Source organism: Mauremys reevesii, linkage group 5, assembly GCF_016161935.1.
Source record: "Mauremys reevesii isolate NIE-2019 linkage group 5, ASM1616193v1, whole genome shotgun sequence".
NCBI lineage: Eukaryota > Metazoa > Chordata > Testudines > Geoemydidae > Mauremys > Mauremys reevesii.
In genome coordinates, this window is record NC_052627.1 from 31920175 (window position 1) to 31941484 (window position 21310).

Here is a 21310-nt window from a genome sequence, read left to right on the forward strand (position 1 = left end):
CATTATCCTCCTTCAAAACCTGCCTTAAAACTTTTTTTTTTTTTTTGCCATGATTCCTACAAAAAACTTGACAACAGTTAGGCTGCTGGCGTGCTGAGACTGGTACCTACCAGGCTGGCCAATATTGTCTCATTGGTTCCTTGTGTTTCCCTATCTGCCTGTCTGTATCCATCTCTTGCCTCGTACTTAGATTATAAACTCTTGTTATTCTGTGTTTGTACTGTGATAAACACAATGGATCCTAGTCCATGGCGCTGTCATAATATGAGTTACTAATAATAATACTAATTATAAGTTTAGAAAAACTGATCCTGCAAACAGTCAGCACTGCCCCTGCCTATATTCATATTATTGGGAAGCAATACCCAAATGCCATTAAAGGACTCAGCACTGTAAATTCTTATTCAAGTGGATGGTCATCCCACTGGTTTCAACAGGAGTACTCGTGGGAGGGTGTGAAGGATTAGGCCCATATTATGTACTTGTCAAACTCCGCCTATTCAAACAGTTGAAACATGTAACTGATATTGATAGCGAATGTTCTATTTTGTTAAGAACAATCATTTGATTTGATTTTTTGCTTAGATCAAAAAAAAATAAGTGAGGAAAGACAGTTGCCATTTTTTTTAAAGTAAAAAATTAATCCAAATGATAGAAACATGGACATGGTGTGAATGAAAGTCTACAGCAGCTGAAATGAGTTAAATTCCAACCCTGCGAGCTGCAGCATGAAAGCAGACCTTTGGGCCCTCACCCAACTCCAGATTGAGATGAGCTGGAAATATGCAGATGTGGAAGTGGTAATAGAGTCCTGTGATTGATACCGAACCATGTCAATCTAAACACAGGAGTTTTGTTTTAAAAGCATCTGAGTGAGAAGTAGTGTGGTTCAGTGGCTCAATTACTGCCTGGAGATTTGGGAGACCTGAGTCCAGTTCCTGCTTTTGCTATTGCCATTCTTTGGGTAAGTAATTTAATCTGATGGTCTCTCTCTCTCCCCCTCGCTTCTTTTGTTTGTTTACACTGCTAGCACTTCAGGACAGGGGCTGTCTCTTACAAAGTGTCTGTACAGGGCCTAGTGCAATGGATCCCTGATCTCACTGCGGCCCCTAGGCACTACTGAAATACACGTGCATAACAATATTTGTGATTATGATAACATGTCCTGTAAATCTTTAGAATTTAAATCTTAAGTCAATCTAGTGTGCTTTTATGCATCTTTAATTAAGTATACGTTTCATTCTTAATTGCATTGATAACTGAATTCACTGCACTTAAAAATATATAATACAATTAAAAAATAAGCCCATATTAAAGCCTTAATGAAAATCTCTCCTTCCCCACTCTCACCCCAAATAGTCCCACCGGGGGAAGGTGCAGACCCAGCAGTTTTAAAATTTCTCACTCTTTTTGTTGCTTCTTACATTCCTACCCCAAATTCGCACAGAAAACACACAGAAATGTCCAGCATTGCATCTCAAAAGCATTATGATCCAGTGAAGTTCAAATCCTGCAAAAGGAATGGTCCAAGAATGTGAATGCTATAATATGGCAAAATTATAGCCACCATGAGGAAAACAGACATTTACATACAGCTTGTGAAAACTATTAGTCACTGAGGGGGAGTCCGGAGTATATGTTGGAAGCAGGAGAGTAAAGTCTCTTGGTTAATAGTATAATTTGCAACTCAAGCATGTACACACAAGTTTTAATTCCATCCTGAGGAAGTGGCATAGTGACTGTGGCCCAGACTCTCAAAGGTACTTAGGTGCTGTGATGGGGCACACCAACCCCACACTGGCCCTGAAGGGGTTAAACAGAACTTGTGGCTGCAATCAGCCTTGCCCTGCTACACCTGAAGTAGGTATCGAGCCTGGAGGGAGGAGATGAAAAAGGAAAAGCCTAGCTTCCTGGTGGCTGAGGGAGAGGGAGTAAATCTCTTTAGGTAGTTTTCTGGCTGGGGCTAGAGCCTACTTACAAACTACCCTGAAAATGCCTTGCAGGAAGGATCATCTGGAGACTCCCAAATGTTAGAGCTGCCTTGGGGAAGGTAAACCTGGTGCAGAGCCTTTTTCTTTCTTTTGGTTCCTCAACTAGTGCGGATCCCTTTTGTTCGGGTCCTGAAGAGTCAGGTAGGAAAGACAGAGAAGAAAGCTTAGCTGCTGGCTGTGTTAGGAAGCAGGAGAGCTGCCTAGCTCATTCTCACAAGAAACACCTTAGGTGCCTAAACTGCCTGACTCCAGGAGAGCAGTTCCTGTTTGTGAATCACTACTAGAGATCGGTGCCTCCCTGCAGCCTGGTCTTAAGCATCTAACTGTGAGAGGGGTGGAGCTTGGGACACAAACCCCTTCTCAGCATTTCCCTTTGGCTACCTTAGGTGACTCCCTGCCTAGAATCACATTCTAAGCTGCCCATCTCTCTGTTCATTGTACAGGCATTGTGGATTGCAGCGTATTCATGTGATTGTCTAGGCACCTAAAAGTTAGGCATTGTGACACTCAATGCTGAAGTACCTTTGTGAATCTGGGCCTGTGCCTCTTCAGGTCCCAGGACATCACTTCAAAAAGCATTATAGCTGTTGAAATTTCCTGTCTGTGCACTGAACAGGAGTAATCTCAGAAAGATCAAAGTTTTGAAACAGTAGGCCCTGTAGGTGGGGCTAGAGAGTAGAAGGAAACAGTGCTGGGTGTGTTCTGAAATAAGTTTCATCAGCTCCCGGTGCTTGGGATTTATCTATTTTAGCATGACCATGGTGAAAAATAGCTCTTGATATTTCGAAGTGCATGGTAAATTACCTTATGTAAGGCCGCACCTTAGTCACATACTTAACCATAACCACTTTACTGGATGATGATGAATTTAAGAACATGTTTAAGTGCTTTTACTGAATAGGGCCTAAATATGATTCTAAAATACAAAGAAGGCTTCATACTGTATTGTTTTTTCTAAGAAACTCAAATAGAGAATAAAAAGAGTGATCCTCTCTGTAGGAAAATAAATGTAAAACTTTGATGAACCAGACCAGTTACCATGATTGTACCCAAAAAGGAGAACCAATAAAGTCCTCTGAGTAGTTTTTATATTGGAGAAGATTCAAATAAGATGGATGCTCAATAAATTTCCAAAAAAGAGACAGAGGAAGAGGAGTGCTTTAAAATGACTGGGTTCTAGTGGTATCCAAGTGAAAAGGCAAATGTCTCACACAGCATTTTGTCTATGCCAGGAAAAATCAGGTGTGTAAATCACCACCAGTGCAGCTCCACTCGTTGTAGCAATAGTGGAAACTGTAGTGTAGACAGGGTGAAGGAAGTGTTAAGAACATCTATGTCCTGTCTACACTACAGATTCCACCAGTGTTCCTGTACCAGGGAACAATTACAGGTCCAGAATGCCAGATTGTGTGAGATGCAGTCACTGTAGAAAGTTAGTTCTTGGTTAGCCAGGGGAATTCCTAGTTGTTCAGTATATTTTTAATGGCTTTTGTTTTCCTTTTCTTTCTGTGCCTCTAAACCACCTTTTCTTTTTTTTACCCCTCTTTCTTTCAGGGTCTGTCTTTCCTCAGAATAATTCATGTGAAGTACGTTTTAAAATATTTGTTTTCTCAACTCTGTATGCTTACCTTTTCCTCCAGTATTTTCCTCAGTATGTGAGAGATTTGGTATTCTTTAACCGTTCATCACTCCTTTTACTTAACTGAAGCTCTGAAGAAAGGAACTTATCTAGAGCTCTGATCAAATCAGGAAAAGCAGATTATCTAGGCTCTCTTTTCTTCAGCTTGACCTGTAATCAATGAAGACATCTTCACATAGCACAATTAGCCTCAGACAAGACAAGATGGAGCACAAGATCAGATAGGCCATACATACTTCAGCAGATCTCAACTGGGAGCAGATAGTCCTGAATCCCCCCCCCCATATTAGTTCAGATATTTTAGGTCTGTTATACTAAAAGGGAACAATATAAAGCAACTTGTTCCTTTTTAAATGGAGTTACCCACACAGCTCGGTTTAATCACAACACTGGATTAGTTTTGATTAAAGAATAAAATATGTTTATTTAATAAAAGCAGGTAGGGTTCTGAGTCAGTACAAGTATAGGCCTTAAAACCAGAAATGGTTACAAGAGAAAGAAAGATAAAATGCTGCCCCGCTATAACGCGGTCGTGGGGAGCCAAAAATCCCTACTGCGTTATAATGGGGTTTCAGCTATATCGGGGTAGGGGCGGCAGGGCTCTGGCGGTGATTTAAAGAGCTCCAGGCTCCAGCCACTGCGAGGAGCCCCAGGCTCTTTAAATGACCGGTAGAGCCCTGCCGCCGCAGCTCCGGGTAGCGGCGGCAAGGCTCCAGCAATGATTTAAAGGGCCCAGGGCTCCCTGCAGCAGCCGGAGCCCCAGGCGCTTTAAATCGCAGGCAAGCCCCACTGCCACAGCCCCAAGGTAGCAGCGGTGGGGCTCCAGCAGTGATTTAAAGGGCCCTGGGCTCCGGCCACTGCGGGGAGCCCCAGCCCTTTAAATCGCTGGCCAAGCCCCGCTGCCGCAACCCTGGGGTAGCAGTGGCAGGGCTCCAGCGGGATTTAAAGGGCCTGGGGCTCCCCACAGCAGCCAAAGCCCCGGGCCCTTTAAATCACCGGTGAGCCCTACTGCTACCGCGCTATCTGTGAACCCGTGTTATATCGGGTCATGTTATAGTGGGGTAAAGGTATACTAAATCTAGGCTTGGTTCAAGGTAAAATTCTTACCACATGCTCCCAACAGCATTACTGACCAATGTTCAGGTCAGGATCCTTCCCAGAGTCAAAGAGCTGGATTCTTTTGTTATCTATGGTTCAAGAGAGATGGCTAGGGAGACATAACTTGGCATTTTTGCCCCTACTTTTATAGTTGTTGCCCTTTAAAATGCATTTTCTTGAGACGGAGTGACCCCTGGATAAAGTTCTATCCAGCTGAGAGCAAGGAGACATGGAACCTAGTGGGAAAGAGATGTTATGTTGTTTCTTTTTACCTGTGTATGCTGAAATGCAGATAGTCTTTGTCTTCTTTCTTTGCTCTCTCTGTCTTTGGCCTCTGTCTACAGCTTTTATGGAAATGGTGACTTCCGTGACCAGTTCTACCAAACTGGGGCTATGTGAATTTGAACATGTGCCTTTGACACCATCGGGGGAGGGAGGCTCATAACCTTACACAACGTTGCTATATACACTTCACTATGATGATATTGACCTGTGAGTTATTAATTTTCAAATGATACCTCACAGGGCATATTTTGTACAATGATTATTACAATAGTGTGTAGGGAGTGAATACAGTGGAGCATTCGGTCACACTATCTTATGAGGTTTGTGAGTTCAAAATGAGCTTAGGGAGTGCCTTACCTCTGAAAATCACGGAACTTTTATTTAGGTGCCTGAACATCCACAAAAGGTATCTAACTTTAGGCAGACAGGGCTTGAAAACGTGTGTCTACATGTTCTAAAAAGTGATGTGAAAGTTCACAAATAGTAGTTTGATGTAGAGAGACAAAAATGGCCAGAGCTGTAGAGAAGAGAAATTGGCTAATGGTGGTGAATTCTAAGTTCATATTACGATAAAATTAATATGTATATGTTAATAGTAAATTATAAGCAAAGAGAGTATCCTAGATATTAACCATCCACTGATTTGACACCACCAAAAAATCATAAAATATTATGTGTAATCTCTCAAAGAATAGCTTTCTAGCTCTGTCTGATATAGAATCACTTTATTTAGGCAATATGGGGAAACCATAGGGAATATGCATCCTGCAGCACTGAAGAAATTGCTCAGTGTTGTGAAAAACATAAAATTGTTCCTGACATATAAAGCACACTAAATAATAAAGACATTACAATTTTATGGCACTCCTAGGATGAATGAAAATCTGTTTTGATAGCAGATTTAATTCTCTCTAGTTATAAAACACAGAGATTTACACAAAATGTTGGGGAGGGGGAAGATTGGTGATATATGCCAGAAGTGTCACATTGTAGTATAGCATTAATTAATATATTATGAAAATATCCTGAGACTTAAAATATGTGGGCAGAAGTATTAATGGCAATAAGATATTCTTGGAAAGGATACCTATGTGACTTCAGAATTATATATTTCAAGCTTCAAAATGAAACTACCACATGTAAACAATAAAAGTGAAAAATAAGAGGTCACTTTAAATTTGCCTTGCTAGGCTAGTGCACGTGTTACAGATATTGGGAAGGGGAGGTGGGAAAGTTCTCCTCTCACACTTGTTACAGATATTGAATAAGTGATTGGAAGACAGCTGTTGAGGATAAAGTACTCCTCAACTGCTGTAAAAGATTATAAAGCCATTTCAGACATGAAATCCAAGTTGGCATATGCCTCGTGTTAGTCTGTCAGACTCCCTATTCCGGACAGCTCTTCTTTAGGTTCAAGCACGCTTGGCCAGTCAGTTCCTGACGCTGAGTCGTAACTTTCCAGATTTCAACTGTTCTGGCATTTGTACATAGAAAACAGGAGAAGAGATCCATGGAATTCCCACTGGTGGGGTGGGGGGAGCAGAAACATCTGCCAATGCCTGACTGAGGAGCAGTTTTATTGGCTGTATTTCATAGCAACGCGGAGTCCAAATTGGCTCAGCTATGCTCTGACCAAAAGGTGCCCAGAGCACTGCCGTCAAATAGGATGATAAAGGTGTGCGTGATGAAACAGCCAAATAAAGGCATAAATAACACTATAAACGTTCTATAAGCATGTAGCGCTACATTCGGATGTGTGCAAGCAGGTAGGAGGGGGATGAGAAGAATCAGAGGATGCAGGAGCTAGTCACAATGGTAGACGCTGCATTCCCCTAAATGCTTGACTCTATCACTATGGAGTCAGGCAGATGCTAAACACCCCATCCCCCTATTTGCCCATTAGGTGCATGCTAACCCAAGCCCTGCTGTTACAGTAGTCACACTTGCCTTCTGCTAGTGGGGGGGTCGGGAGGGAGGTGGCACTGTATCTAGTCTCTCCATGAGAGTTGGTGGGTAGCATGGAGTGTTCCAGACCTCCACAGACTGAAAGAGCACTTACACGTCGGTATTACACTGCCTTCCTATGGAGCACCAGTAGCTGAAGCGTAGTTATGGTTGTATGACAGAGTTCAGTATTAAAAAAGGGCTTTAAATCTTTTTGTAAAAATCTCATTGAAATGGCAGAAAACCAGACTATAAAACTGAGAGCATGGTGGGCCATATGAAGATGTAAAGGAATGCACAAATATTTCCCCTTAACACAACTTATTTCCATTGTTTTAAGGTTTTGGGTGTGATGAAGTGTGTCTTGAGGATACCTTAACTGCCACTAAACTTAACTTTTGTTTGCTAATATATAGTGATAGACAAATGACCAACAGTCACAGCAGAAACACAGCAAACATTAAAGAATCCAGAAGTCTGATACTAGTGCAGGTAGTTACACTTTCCCTTATAGCAGCCTATTTTCAGTTGGTTATCACTTTGACAAACTTAAACTGTTTGGGCTGGAATTTTCCATGGTGGGTTTCTGCCTAAGATTGACGTGGAGAAAGTTTCAGCTAAAATGGTTCAGCCCTTTGCAAGAATGAGATTAGAGAAAAATACTGCCCAAGTTAAAAAACTCTTGCACACGTTTTGTTGAGAAGCACTAGCGCTTCTATGCTTTGGAGCTGGGGTTTCAAATTTGGCAGGGCTGGCAGCCGGGTGGCAGGGAGGTCCCGTTTCCTGTCTGCATGAAAATTTGGCCAAGTTACAAGCCTCCAAAAAAAAAAAATCTTGGTTTGCACATATTCAGTGGACACTTGTTACAGGTTAGCAGCTAAATTCTGTGAAAATTCCATCTACAGTGAACATGATCCCTTGCATCACAAATGCTATGTGCCAACTGAACTAAGTATATGTTCCGTTCCTATGACTGCAGGAGCTGCCCAGGACTTTCACTTGTAATTATTATTCTCATTGCTGTGAGCCACTGAGACACCAGGCACTGGGACTTAGAGCAGGGAGACTCTCTCCTGTGGTCTCAGTGCTCCCTCCGCTGATACCAAAGCTGTGTGGAACAGAAAGCAGCCCGACTCTAATGCGAAGGAGTGAGGAATAGCACAGGAATGGGTTACATAGGGAGGTGGTGGAATCTCCTTCCTTAGAGGTTTTTACGGTCAGGCTTGACAAAGCCCTGGCTGGGATGATTTAGTTGGTGTTGGTCCTGCTTTGAGCAGGGGGTTGGACTAGATGACCTCCTGATATCTCTTCCAACCCTGATGTTCTATGATTCTCTGATTGACTAGATGGGGCGTGATGGGAGGGGGAAGAGATGCAAGACCAGGTGGAAGGGGGATATGGGCGGGAGCAGAGTGGGACAGAAGATGTAGGGCTGGGGGAGAGATTAGGAACAAAGGGAAGGAAGGGGAGAGAGGTATGGGTGTGCAGGGAGAATAGGGACAGGCAGGAAGCAGAGGAGTTAGCAGCAGGGGAGAGAGCAAATAAAACATGTAAAGCAGGCACACTAGAAATACAAGCTTCCCATACTGCCCTATTCAAGTGCCTCACTGTTGTGAAGAAGCCACCTGTAGATGTGAGGAGATAGTTCAGGTTCCATTCACATTCAGTCTTCAGCCTCTTTGCTAGAATTTATGGCAATATTCCCAATGTGAACTAATTTGCAACTGTTCTCCTTAAAGGTACCCTAATTCTCTCTCCTCAGATCTCTCATTTATCCAGATCTAACTTTGTCTTCTAAATTACAGTATCATACATTCCTTCCAGTTTTAAATAATGTATGATAGGAGATTGTGTGGGGCAATGTGATATGTTATTCAGCAAATATGGTGCAGCTATGTATGGAGAGATTTTATACAGCATTTGTATTAACCCAGTGTTGTCAGTTCGCATAATTTTATCTTCAGTGTTAAAATATTTGGATCTCTTCTTAAAGCCTCAGCTTCTGCATTCATGGAAATAAATTAGTCTTTTTCGTTTGTCTTAAAGTAAGTTTCTAGCCCTCAATCTTAAAGGATCAGAAACAAGAAGGCAAATAAATAATTCAACAGATATTTATGATTTGTAAGCAAATCTCATGACCTTTGGGGGTTTGACTTTTTTTAATGCCTTGAGTTGGCAAGAGTGATTAAACTATCAAGAAATACAGGTAAATTAAAACCAACACTGAGAAGTATAGGACATAATGTTACAAAATAGACTATTCACCACCACCAGAATAAATCTGAAAGTGAGAAAAAGAGAAAATACACTTCTGGTCTAGGCAGGCCAGTGCTTTAAGCTGCTCAGCCCTACCACAGAGAGGCTGGAGAATTGAAAGTTGAGAGCAGTACAGCACAGGCAGCTCTGTTGTTTGGCCTGCAGAGCTGGGGTGAGACGTTATGGGGGAGGCATGGCTTGTGCAGCAGGCTGACCTTTCTTTTTCATAGTTTGTCTGGCCCTGGGGCCAGCATCTGCAGCCTTCAGGGATTTGCGTAGCTCAGAAAGCCATGTAAAACTTTTGCTGGATCAGGCGTATGGTGAGCGCCCTTTTCCAGAAACATCAGCCCTCTTTAACTGTTCAACTTTTCAACTGTCCACCTGTTAGCACATTTGAAAGGAAGTGCTAACATTATCTAATACATATCAAAATGACAGATACATAGAATAAATGTATCCTGGAAAGAATGCATTAAGTGAGTTAGAATAAATAAGGTTTTGCAGTTCATGATGTAGGAAAGTAACCAAATGATTAATAGTCCAATGAAAGATTATCCTCATTTGATATTTCTACAATAGTAAAAAATCCATCCCAGCTGTAATTTGACACAGGGACCTCTAGAGTTTTTAAATCACTTCTGAGTTCATGTACTGTGCATTGTTGTTCATGTCTAGCTTTTAATAACTTTTGAAGGTGATGAATGGATAAATATTGTAGCAATATGACGACTCTTTTAACCTCAAACTGTTTTGGGGTGCTTTTATGTTTAGTAATACAGACACCATAAAAATCTGATGGTGAATTTTCTCTACTTCATGAGAAAATAATATAATGTGACAGATTCTCAACTATAAATACTATCGGTCATGGGGAAGGGTATTGCCCAAGTGACATAAATATTCCCAAGTACATGCACATTTAATCATTTTAAAAAAATCTCAGAGATTTGTTTCTGTTGTTTACCCAGTTATGATTCTGGAAGTTCCTATCACCTGAACATTTTTACACCCCAAACCTATAAAGTGTTCTGTGCTGGCAGGTGCTGGCACCCATACAAAATCTTATAAATTAGGGCATTAGTAGGTAGAGACCAGTTTTGCTCCAAGGCCCATAGCTGTGGAGCTGTGTGATTAATGGACTCACCAAAGTTTAGGTTTCACCTTTGTCACTTTTTAGACTAATGGACTTAAGTAATGTTTCTTCTGTCCTATATTCTTATAATCTTTGGCGAGTGTAGTCTTCTTCCCTTCATTGCATGTACTGTCAAAAACAAGGGCACCCTGACCGGAGAGGGCACTCTAAAGAGAAGCTTCTCATTTAATAACTTTCCATATTAAAAAAGGGGGGAGGGAAAATAACAGGGATCAGTGTGGATTCATAGGTCTCTAGGAAATCCAGTCACCTGGGAACAAAAGGGGTAATAGTATGGTGTATGGGGCATGGAGGAGCTGGGGTTTTAACTTTTTTTCACTGAGAAGGTATTTTTTCCCTCTATACCAGTTCCTATCCCAGCCTAAGACAAATGATTGGTTTGTTTATTTGTTTTCAGATCCTAAAAGAGATGAAAGGTCTTTTGTGTGTGGGGGATGCTGAGCTCCTGCTGAAATTCTTTCACCACCGGAAGCAGAGAAGTCTATTCTATACGGAGTCCAACCTCTGGAGAGCAGACATTTACTGATTGCTCTGTCCGTTATCCACAGTGACAGGTGAAATTCCCTTCCCAGTTCATTATATTTATAGAATTTCTGATGTATTGATACTATATATAATAAGTGGTCCTTCCTTACTGTAACCTTGCTCAGGAAGAACCTAGCAAAATATTTGAAAAGCCTAAGTTTGAGATGTAAAGGTTTTTGGACAGAGTACCTTTAAGGAAGAGCCTTATGGGAAAATGGAGCAATTTTAATCTCTTCCTCCCCACCTCCCACTTGAATGTAAAGTCTCAAGGAGGAATGAACCTCTGGACCAGATTCTCCCGGGAGCAGGAGTGCTGCACCTGGAGTGAGTGCAGAGAGAATGCCTCATGTCCACGTAGTTATTCAGACAGTCATGTAACCACAGTCCTGGTATGATTTTAGGCTGTGATTTTATATATATATTTTAGTCATGTCTTTTTCTCTTGAGAGATCTCATTGTGTGGGCTGCAAATGCAAAGAAAACACACAAGGAAATTTTAAAATAACTCGAAGTGGAGTGCTTTAAGTCTTTCTCTGATAGTATAATGCTCTGGGTCCAATCCTCAGTTGGTGAAACTCCACTGACTTTAGTGGAATTACACTGTTTTACAGCAGCTGAGGATCTTGCCCATGGTATTTAATGAATCCATTACAGTTTGTGTGTCACACAAAAGCAAAAAATCATGCAACTCCTGTACTGGAGATATCCCATTTAATCGTGTTTGTTGTCACCACAAAGTTATCTGCCATAATAAATCAGTAAGGGTATCAGTATTTTGTTGCAGGTATTTCAATGAAGTGGCAGATGTCAGACCTGCTTTTTATGTTTATACCTAAATTATGCCATGTCCCTGGTAGCTTGTGGCATGGTACAACCTGTAGCACCCAGCAGACAAAAGTAGAGGTGTGACATACTGCAAAAGTCAGTTTACTGATATGTATTTAACATGCCACAAAAAGTTTATTGAATTTTTAGCTATACCGGCTCTTAGTATGTTCTGTCATTTCACAGAAAATGTTCAAATAATTAGGAGAGAGTTATACACCATTGACTCTGACATTTCAAAAAATAATTTCAAATGGATATGTATTCCTGAATTTATTCTTGCTGCTGTGTGCTCATTAGCTTTTGAAAATTTAGTGTGCCTATCTTAAGAAAATGGTAGTTTTAAAAGGAATGAAACGTGAAATTAGTACAATATCTGTTCCAGCATGCTATTTTTTTTAAATAAAAAAATTGTGTTTTCAGAACCAATGTCATATACTAACTTTGGAGCTAATGTTGGCTTATGAACCCATGTTCTAGGATTCATATACATCCTAGAACATTATTAACATATATCTCCTCTAGACAGTGTAATTTGGAAAAAGTTGCACCATATCAATTATTCCACCTAAAAGCAAGAATGTGCTGTGATCCAGTGAACCAGTCTGTCAGGTTCAATCTAATGACTGTTTTTTTCAATAATCCCTCTCTGCCAGACCACTTTGAAATCCACTTGCCCCAAAGTGGAAATGATACCGATCTGGAATAAATCCTATTTGGGAGCATAGAAGGATCCTGATGATCACTGATTACACATTGTACCCAGAGAAAACATAATACACTCTAGCCATGTGGCAGGTAGATGAAAAATTGAGCCCTGTGTGTGTGTGAATATTTTCATGATGATTTCTTAATGTTTCATTTTTGGTAGTGTTTTGCATGTATTGCAATAGCTAAAAAAAAGGAAACGGTGAGGCACAATTAGCAAATAAGCCATAGGTATAGAAGTTAACGGTCAGCATGTGGCTGCTTTAAATAATAGGAGTCTGATGCACAAAAATTGTAGTAAGAAACAGGGCTTTATTTCCAAGCCCCAGTCAGATTATATGGGTTAGATTCCAGTGGCTATTTTTGCACCTTGATGTTAGAAAATTGAGCAGACTTTTTAAATCTTAATTCAAAGTTGTCAGCTTTCCTTTTGGTTTCAGTTATTAGGCAGCTTTTTGAGTTCCGTTTCCTTTTGGACAAGCGAATGTGATGCTCCTTTTTTCTTTTAGTTCATCAAAGAACCCCTAGCAGTGTGCACACTTTCCTTCCTCAGTCAACTAAACCTCTAGGTCTCATGAACTGACTCTTTCTTACTGCAATCCATACCAGCACACCCTGGTTGGATGGTCTCTTAGCAGCGACCTTTAATGGACTGAACACAACTGGAGAAAGGAAATTCTATAGACTAATATTTCCGCTAATATCTTCTTCACAGGGCATTTTGCCAAAACCTTAAGCTGCAGAATTTCCTTCCTATAGTTTTATTCAGATTTACCCTTGAGTATTTGCAGTGATGGCTACAGCTTTTAATGGACTAGCTGTAACTAAGGATGGTCTCAAAGGTAGATAACAAAAAGTAGAAACAATGTGCAGTCTGTACCCTGAACATCTGTACCAATGTCTTCGTAGATTTTCATCATTGTCCTTGTCTGACTGCTTATCTTCCTGAACTATTTCCATGAAACAGCCACTCGTGTTACAGAATTTCCTCTCTCCCATTCTTTTTGAAGGGCTCAGCAGCAGTTAAAATGACAGAATTTCAGTTGAGAGGGAAGTTTTAGAGGGATTGCTCAACATTTTACCAAGTGCAGGAAGAATTTATTTCAGGCCATTTTTTGGGGAATCACATCAGCAATATTTCAACTCCGTAAATATGTATGATCTATACGAGAGCAAGGCCATCATTTCATTTTGAAAAAAATAAAAATAGATTTGAACCTTGCCTCTACTGTGTGGTTTTAAATTAACTTTTTAAAAGCATTTTCTCATTTTGCTTGAATAGGTGTGAACTTCAGCATCTGCTCTCGCATTAGTTTTATATTTGTGCAAATGCCATTAATTCCAATGGAATTACTCCAGCTTTACCAATGTAAGTAAGATTGAATCAAGAACAGAGAGAGGGGTGAGCTCTCTCTATCAATAGTCAAGACAAGTCTTCATTACCATCCATTCTCCCATAAGGTTTCTTTCATAAAGAAAACAGCAGTGAGGGAATATGGTTCTGTGGTTAGAGTGCTAACCTAGGCCTTAGGACATCCTAGTTCGAGTCCCTGATCTTCCCCAGGCTTCCTGTCTGACCTCAGGCAAATCACTTCATTTCTCTGTGCCTCAGTTCCCCAGGTATGATATGATGATATCACTTCCTATCCTGACACAGATGTTGTGAGGCTAAATTAAAAATTGTGAGGTGCTCAGATATATAAATTCCTCGATAGTTTGCTTCACTTAGATTTGCAACTGCAGATGAAGTCTGCTTTTTCAAAACTTTATACTATGTACAAATTCCTTTTCTTTTTAAGCAAACATTTTTAGAAAGCATCTGATATTGTACTATAAAGGAGTAGTATGACACTGGAGACTTTGCTAAATGTAGAGGCCTGATCCTACAAGGAGTTGTTTGAAGGCGCTCACTTATAACTGTTCTGTATTCAGTGTGCATTATAAAGTGTCTATTTCATTGTAAAAACAACAGGAACCAATTAATTTTACTGTCTCTTTTTCAATTAAACATTTGTATTTGCTGAAGATGGAAATGAAAAAAGACTGAAGGTGGGAAAAGAGAAGAAAGGAGGAAGTGAAGGAGAAGACAGGTAGTCCGGGGGTGTTCCATGAATAGAGATCATCCCATATATTTTCAGCAAACTACTGTATGTTGTTTGACTCCACTAAGTCTTTTGTATGCCACTATTTTGGGCAATCCCAAGGTCTCTGAATCTTTCAGACTACCAAAGACAGTGACTTTTACATGCTTTCCTCGTGGCTTACAAAACTAGCACGGCAGAGATGGTGGAGGACCTCCCGTTTGCGTGCGTAGAGGACTGGACTTAACAGATTTCGCAACTAGATGTGCTGCCTTTACTGGTTTTCTCACAATGTGTGGACTGCGTATCCAAATCAAGGGAGATTGAATTTATGACGTCTCCGTTCTATTACTGAGAGAAACCCAGAAGAGAATTGAAAATGTATCACTTTTAAACAGCAGAACCTTTAGAGAAAAAAAGCCATACAGAACTGGGCCAAGGAATAGAAACATCCCTCTGTAGCTACTGATTTCTACAGTATGCAAGGCAATTAGGCAATGACTTTTTCTGGCAAAGGCGAACAGGGCAAGAAGAAGAGAGTTAATGGTAAGTAGTATTTTGTTACCTATGCCGTCAGATAAATTGCTTTACAAGTCTCTGATACCCAATAAAATGAGTTGTAAATTAAGGTTATAAATGTTTTACATTTGCACCAAGAAATGCTCTAAAGAGCCATAAAGCATTGCCACTTAAGAATACTTCTCATGGAAACTTGTGTAGACTGCCTTATAAGCATATTGTCCTGGTGCCTGCTAGTGAGAATAAAATAAAAACAAGTGTTTGTGCACATCTTTGTTTTCCTAGAAGTAGAAATATAGATAGAGCACAAGAAAGTCTGTCCTATTTGGTATTTCTGGCTTGCCAAAACCAAGAAGCACTGGAACTCCAAAATCTCCAGACCACAGAGGCTTGGAAAAACACCCAAACCTTCATGGGCTTATGTGAACAGAGTTTGAATCCACTCAAGCCTTTGCACTTCACTAGCCATTAGTGGTGAAGCATCTCCATAGTTGTGGTTTGTAAGATTTTACATTAGCTGGAAGTTGCCTAAGAGCTAATAATTCTGAAATTTGCAAAAGAAACCGCTCTCATATATTACTGTTTTTCTATTATAAATATCTCTGTCTTCCCACAGATGGATTTGTGTAGGAAATCTAAATTAAATCAATAAAAAACTAGCCCAAATTAATCCATATCCAGTGTGAATAGGTTTTATGCACAGAAACGATCAGAGGTATTTTCACTGTCTAGTGTTAATCTAGCTATGGGGAAGAAGGCTGCTTTTCTACAGGTTTATCCTATAATGAAAAAGTTCAGCACTATTTGCGCTTAATGCTTTAGGAAACCCAGTTGATTTGGAGGTATTACTTCCCAAATAGCAGCTTCCAAGCTTTTGACAATATTTTTTATCAATGAATTAGATTATACAGTGTTGATTTTTCCCAAATGTTGTTTGTTTATCGTGATGTAAACTTCAGTGAAAGATCCTGTAGGGCTACCCTCTACACCAGTTGGGCTCCACATGGACTGGGAGATGGAACAGCTTTGCAATGTAGCTTTGTACTCCTCCTCAGTTCTGCGAAGCAAGGTTCCATTCTAGCCGCCAACAGACTAGCACAGGTATTTGTGATCTGTAGGCTACTAGATTTTCATGGACATGATGCTAGTAGTCCAAACCCATGGTATATAGATGAAGAGGTGTTGTGTCTGCTATTCCAGCCCAGATAGGGTAACAGCTACAGAGGCACTATGTGGCAACCCTGAGGCATACCTGCCCACAGGTTGGTGGGAAGGTCTTTACCCGCCCAACCCTTGCAAAAAGTCAGATAATGTAGCCTGTATGTGGGAGGAAGTGAATTTCACCCATAGGAAGCTTCATGGTAGTACATTTCTGCCACAACTTTAGAAATGTGTGGGAAAGAGCTCTCCTGAAGCACCCCTAAAATACTTGATTGAAACTGCCAGTACATGGGGATTTGTTGTTTTCAATTAATTTGGCAGTTGAATCTCTTTTCTTCCTTTAGGAAAAAGGGGGTGATTAGCATATTGGCTGTTCAGTTGACTGACCCCTTTGTTTAAAAAGAAAAATTAATAATCAGCCAAGAAACTCAGATTTATAATGCAACTTTTGGATAGGATTATTACTAAGCAGTTAGCATTCTAGAATAGGGACGGATTTATTGCCATGAGCTCAGTGGCCCCATTTACTTTTTGTATGCAGAAAAAAAAAAAGTCAGATGAGGAATTTGACCAAAACACGACAAAATTAAGGAAATTTAGCATTAGAGTTAGTGCCCATGACAGTGAAAACAGAATGCAGTTTTCAGTTACACAGAGAACAGATTCCCAATGAAAATCAGTACATTGCCAGTTTACTAAGCTTGTACTGAGAAAAAACAAACGTCTGAGAAGCGCATGTCCCATGTCTAAAGGTTCACTGTTGTGATATAATTCATGGGTGGGATTTTCTAAAACACCTTAGTGACTTAAGAGCACAAGTCCAATTGAAAGTCAATGGGATTTGGGAACCTAAGTCACGTAAGTGCTTTTCAAAATTCTTCCCTATACATTTAAAATCAGTTCCTAAGAGAGCTACCTCCTGCTTAGTGTGGGGCGGTGCTGAGCACTCGAGCCCTGACCTTACAAAGTGCTTAAGCAAGTGCTTACTTTAAGCATGTGAGTAGTCCCCTAGACTTGAACGGAAAATCAAGATTGAAAAATTTCTAGGATCTTTGTGATTTTATTGGCTTATTCTAAGGTTGCTACATTATTGTGAGAAATATAGCTACTGTATAAACAAACATCTCTATTACTCGTGAAGTGTTTTTAAAGGTTTTCAGTTTGAGAGGTAGGGTTATTAAATTTACAGTATTCTACCTCATCGCATATTTCATTGAAGGATCATAGAAGTTGCCAGTTTGGAGTAAAAATAATTTTTATATCTACTACTACTGTTTTCCCCCAACCCACTTAAGTATTGGTTAAACAACAGCACTATTTATGTTTCTTTAGCTAGCTGTTCACACCTTTTGCTGGGAATTACCCCCTCTCACCAATGCTTCTGAAACTATAGGTTGGTCACTGAGTTAGTATCCAAATGAATCCAGTGCATTTTAAGTACCATCCCATTGCTTATTTTTTTATCCATTCTATGTTGTGATCTGTTAAACAGATTTTAGTCTCAGAACCTCAAAACCCTTGACCCATAACCATTATTAACCATGTTCTCCCCCAGAATGCAAGTCATTCAGCTGACCAATGAAGACCAGCTGGATAAGAGAGTCTGAAGATAACTGAGTCACCATTCGTATTCCTGTAAGTACTCTGTTGTGCTGTACTTGGGTGTTCCTAATGCAACCGACAGAGACATGTCCGTATCACTGACTTATGTAAAGAGTAGTGTATCCTTCTCATGGGTGGCAAGGCCACCAATAAAAGGAGGACTATAAAAATGAAAAAACAGGGATCTGGGTCAGAAACAACAACATTTGAAGTCAAGTGTAGCCCTAAATCTAGGTCCAATCCTGCATTATGTTTAAGTGCTTCCTATGAGATGCTGAATGCTTTCAACTACCATTAACCTCAGTGAAAGCCAAGGGCACTCAGCACCTTGCCAGAGATGCTCATCGCCTTGCAGGATTGGGTCCTCTCTGAAGTGTAATCAGCCCAGTTAATATTTGATCTCAGGTAGACTACAAGATATTGGACACCTTATCTGCTGTTATGTTATGTCATCACTCTCAGATAGCTGCGTCAATGAGCACTCATACACAATCCAAAACAAGTTAGCAGAACCCAACAATTTAAGAGCAGGAGGCCATGATACAACTAATGGCATTTACAGAAATTGCAAACATAAGTCAGCTAGTACAAAAAATGGCATTTCTTTAAGGAATTATTTATACAAACAATTAGTCCATAATCTAGACAGAAACAAGAGTGGGAAAAAGATGTATACTCCAACCCATCAGCTGCCTTTTCCAGCAGCCTGATTTATAGAACCAAATAAAGTGAGTGAATTTAGTGAGTGGAACTCATTTACTATAGAGCGGACATTAAATAAATGATAAATTCTAGGCATTAGAATTATGGTAAATGGTTAAACAGAATGCAGCCTGAATGTGGAGGCTTGTCTTAGGTCCACAACATTTGTCAGTGTTCTGCTGGTTCCCGACTCGTACTGAACGGTTTCCAGGAATGTACTTAGCATGTGACCTTTACGTGGCTGCACAGTTTCCCCAACTGTTTTCATAGCTCATAAAGTGCTTAGGAAGCGTTTATAAAAAGTGCTCAAGGAAACTGTGCCACAAAGAACTTGAGCTTCATGGGTCTCAGTGGTGCAGCTTTGATTTAGTTCTCTAAGAAGGGATTTTGTATTGTAAATGCCTAGTAACATCTGCATACGGCTCCTCCTGGGATAGCACTGAGACACTCAGGTTTAATGTGTGTTATTTGGCTGAGATTCTTCGACATGTGATGGTTGACTTACCTCCCTCATGAAATCACACATGCAAGTGTTTCTCCTCTTCACTTATTGATGGACACTTTCAGTTATCTGACTGTGATGGGAAGAGATTATGTCATAAATACCATAGCAGAATCCACAAAGAATCCTTTGGAATGCAACATATGAATTATCAAACAAACCCAAAGTCCCTGACTTATGGTACTTGACCTATTGACCTGTGAGTATTCAGATACCTTCTCACGTATGCTCTAACAGTTTATTTGGAGAGATGTAGCCAGAGGAGTGTTACAAACAAGTTCTCACTATATAGCTCTCAAGAGAATACTTGGATGGAGTAAGAATGATAATGATTTAAGAAACAATGGTTAGATAAACTTAATTAACCAAGCCAAATTTATCACTAGTGTGGAGGAATTCTTTCGCTTGACCACAGAAATAGAATTGATTTTAACTGTACATTAACTTCCAAATTATTATCACCCAACTCAACTGAGATTCAACAAAATTAATATATAATAATCAAATTTTCACAATATCTTCCCTTGTTTATAACCTCAGAATATGACTTCTATTGTTAGTTTAACTGTAAGTCTTCAAATGCAGGACCTTCCAAATACCAAATAATTTCTAATTTCTCGTACTGATCAGAGGGGCATAGTAACAGAACGGGAGAACTCTTAATCAGTTGGGCTAAATAGTTTAGTCTCCTGTGAGCTGTAATACTTTGGTCTAATATTGGGCTTAGTGTTCAGGTGCTGGTGTTGGCTTGTGGGATGCAGGAGGTCAGACTAGATGATCTGGCAGTCCCTTCTGGTCTTAACCTCTAGAACAGGGATCAGCAACCTTTGGCACGCAGCTCGCCAGGGCAAGCCCCTTGGCACTCCGGGCGGTTTGTTTACTTGCTGTGTCCGCAGGGTCAGCCAATCGCGGCTCCCACTGGCCGTGGTTCGCCGCTCCAGGTGGCCAGCACATCCCTCAGCCCGTGCCACAGTCCCCATTGGCCTGGAGCAGTGAACCGCACTCACTGGGAGCCGCGATCGGCCAAACCTGCGGAGCCACGTGCCAAAGGTTGCTGATCCTTGCTCTAGAACTCCTTTTAACAATAGCACTGCTTTAGCTCACTCAGGGCTGTTTTAACAAAGGTTGAGTATAGTCTGTCCTTCAGTTACAGCAGGGGTTCTCAAACTGGGGGTCACAAGCTTATTACATGGGGGGATCGCAAGCTGTCAACCTCCACCCCAAGCCCCGCTTTGCCTCCAGCATTTATAATGGTGTTAAATATATTTAAGTGTTTTTAATGTATAAGTGGGGTCACACTCAGAGGCTTGCTGTGTGAAAGGGTTCACCAGTGTAAAAGTCTGAGAACCCCTGAATTACAGGAACCTGATTTTGTGACTTTGTTAATTATGTACCTACTGTGGAGAAAATAATTGGGTCATTATCTAAAAGGAACAAGTATGTGACACTTCTCAGAACTCATTTGATCATGAACACCAGCTGCAACTGCAGTTACTCATGTCCCAGTTGTAGTTTGGTCATTTCCTTTACCTTTTCAGTACCTATGATGGTTGTGATGTTGGCAGGCCAGGTGTCAGCTCATGCCAATGGCCCAGAGCCTCACTGAATACTGACAAATGCATAGCTGGAAACCAGTCTGGCTTGCCTGTGGGGTGTGTATCGTTAAAATAGCTCTTAGTATAACAACAATGTATATAGACATTAAAAATGCTTCATGTATTAATCCTGCTTATAATATCTGTATCCCATGGTATGAAGTTATATTGAATGTTTGCATTCTAATTGTGTGATTACCTCATTTAATGCATCTTTTCCTATTTGGTGAAAGTGCTCATCCTGCAAAAGAGGCATCGTGTAGCATCAAAGGACAGGGACCTTATAGACTGCATTCCTACCTCCCTCAAGGAAGGGGAGACTTGTGCATGAACTCATCTCCTCAGCTTGGATTCTGGGCTAAAGGGGATAAAAATCCCTGACAAGGAGAAACTGGGACCTTTGTCCTGTCAGGACTCTGAGGGGCAAAGGTGCCTAAACATAAGCAAGAGATTCCCATGCTGCTTGGCACAGGTCAGCCTTAAGCTTATTATAGTAGTTGCTTATTATAGTAGCTTATATTACCTTATAAATCTCTGACTGTAACTCATTTGTGTTTCCTGTTTTAATTATAAAAATAAATGTTATTTACAAACTAAAGATTTATTACAGGTATTGTTTGGTTTGATGTGAGTACAGTTGACCTGCAGTAAGTGACTGGTCCTTTAGAAGTAAGTTGAGTATTGTAATTTTCTTGGTGTAAGTGACCATCTATTTATATAGTCC

At 40.5% G+C, this 21310-nt stretch overlaps 1 long non-coding RNA gene across 1 annotated transcript; it reads left to right on the forward strand.

Annotated features, from left to right (window-relative positions):
- Nucleotides 1–1927: 1927 nt before the first annotated feature.
- On the forward strand, nt 1928–21052 carry LOC120405685. Its single transcript, XR_005598769.1, has 5 exons — nt 1928–2050; nt 10764–10920; nt 14451–15051; nt 17741–17820; nt 20820–21052. It is a non-coding gene; the product is annotated as an uncharacterized LOC120405685 (long non-coding RNA).
- The last annotated feature ends 258 nt before the right edge of the window (nt 21053–21310 follow it).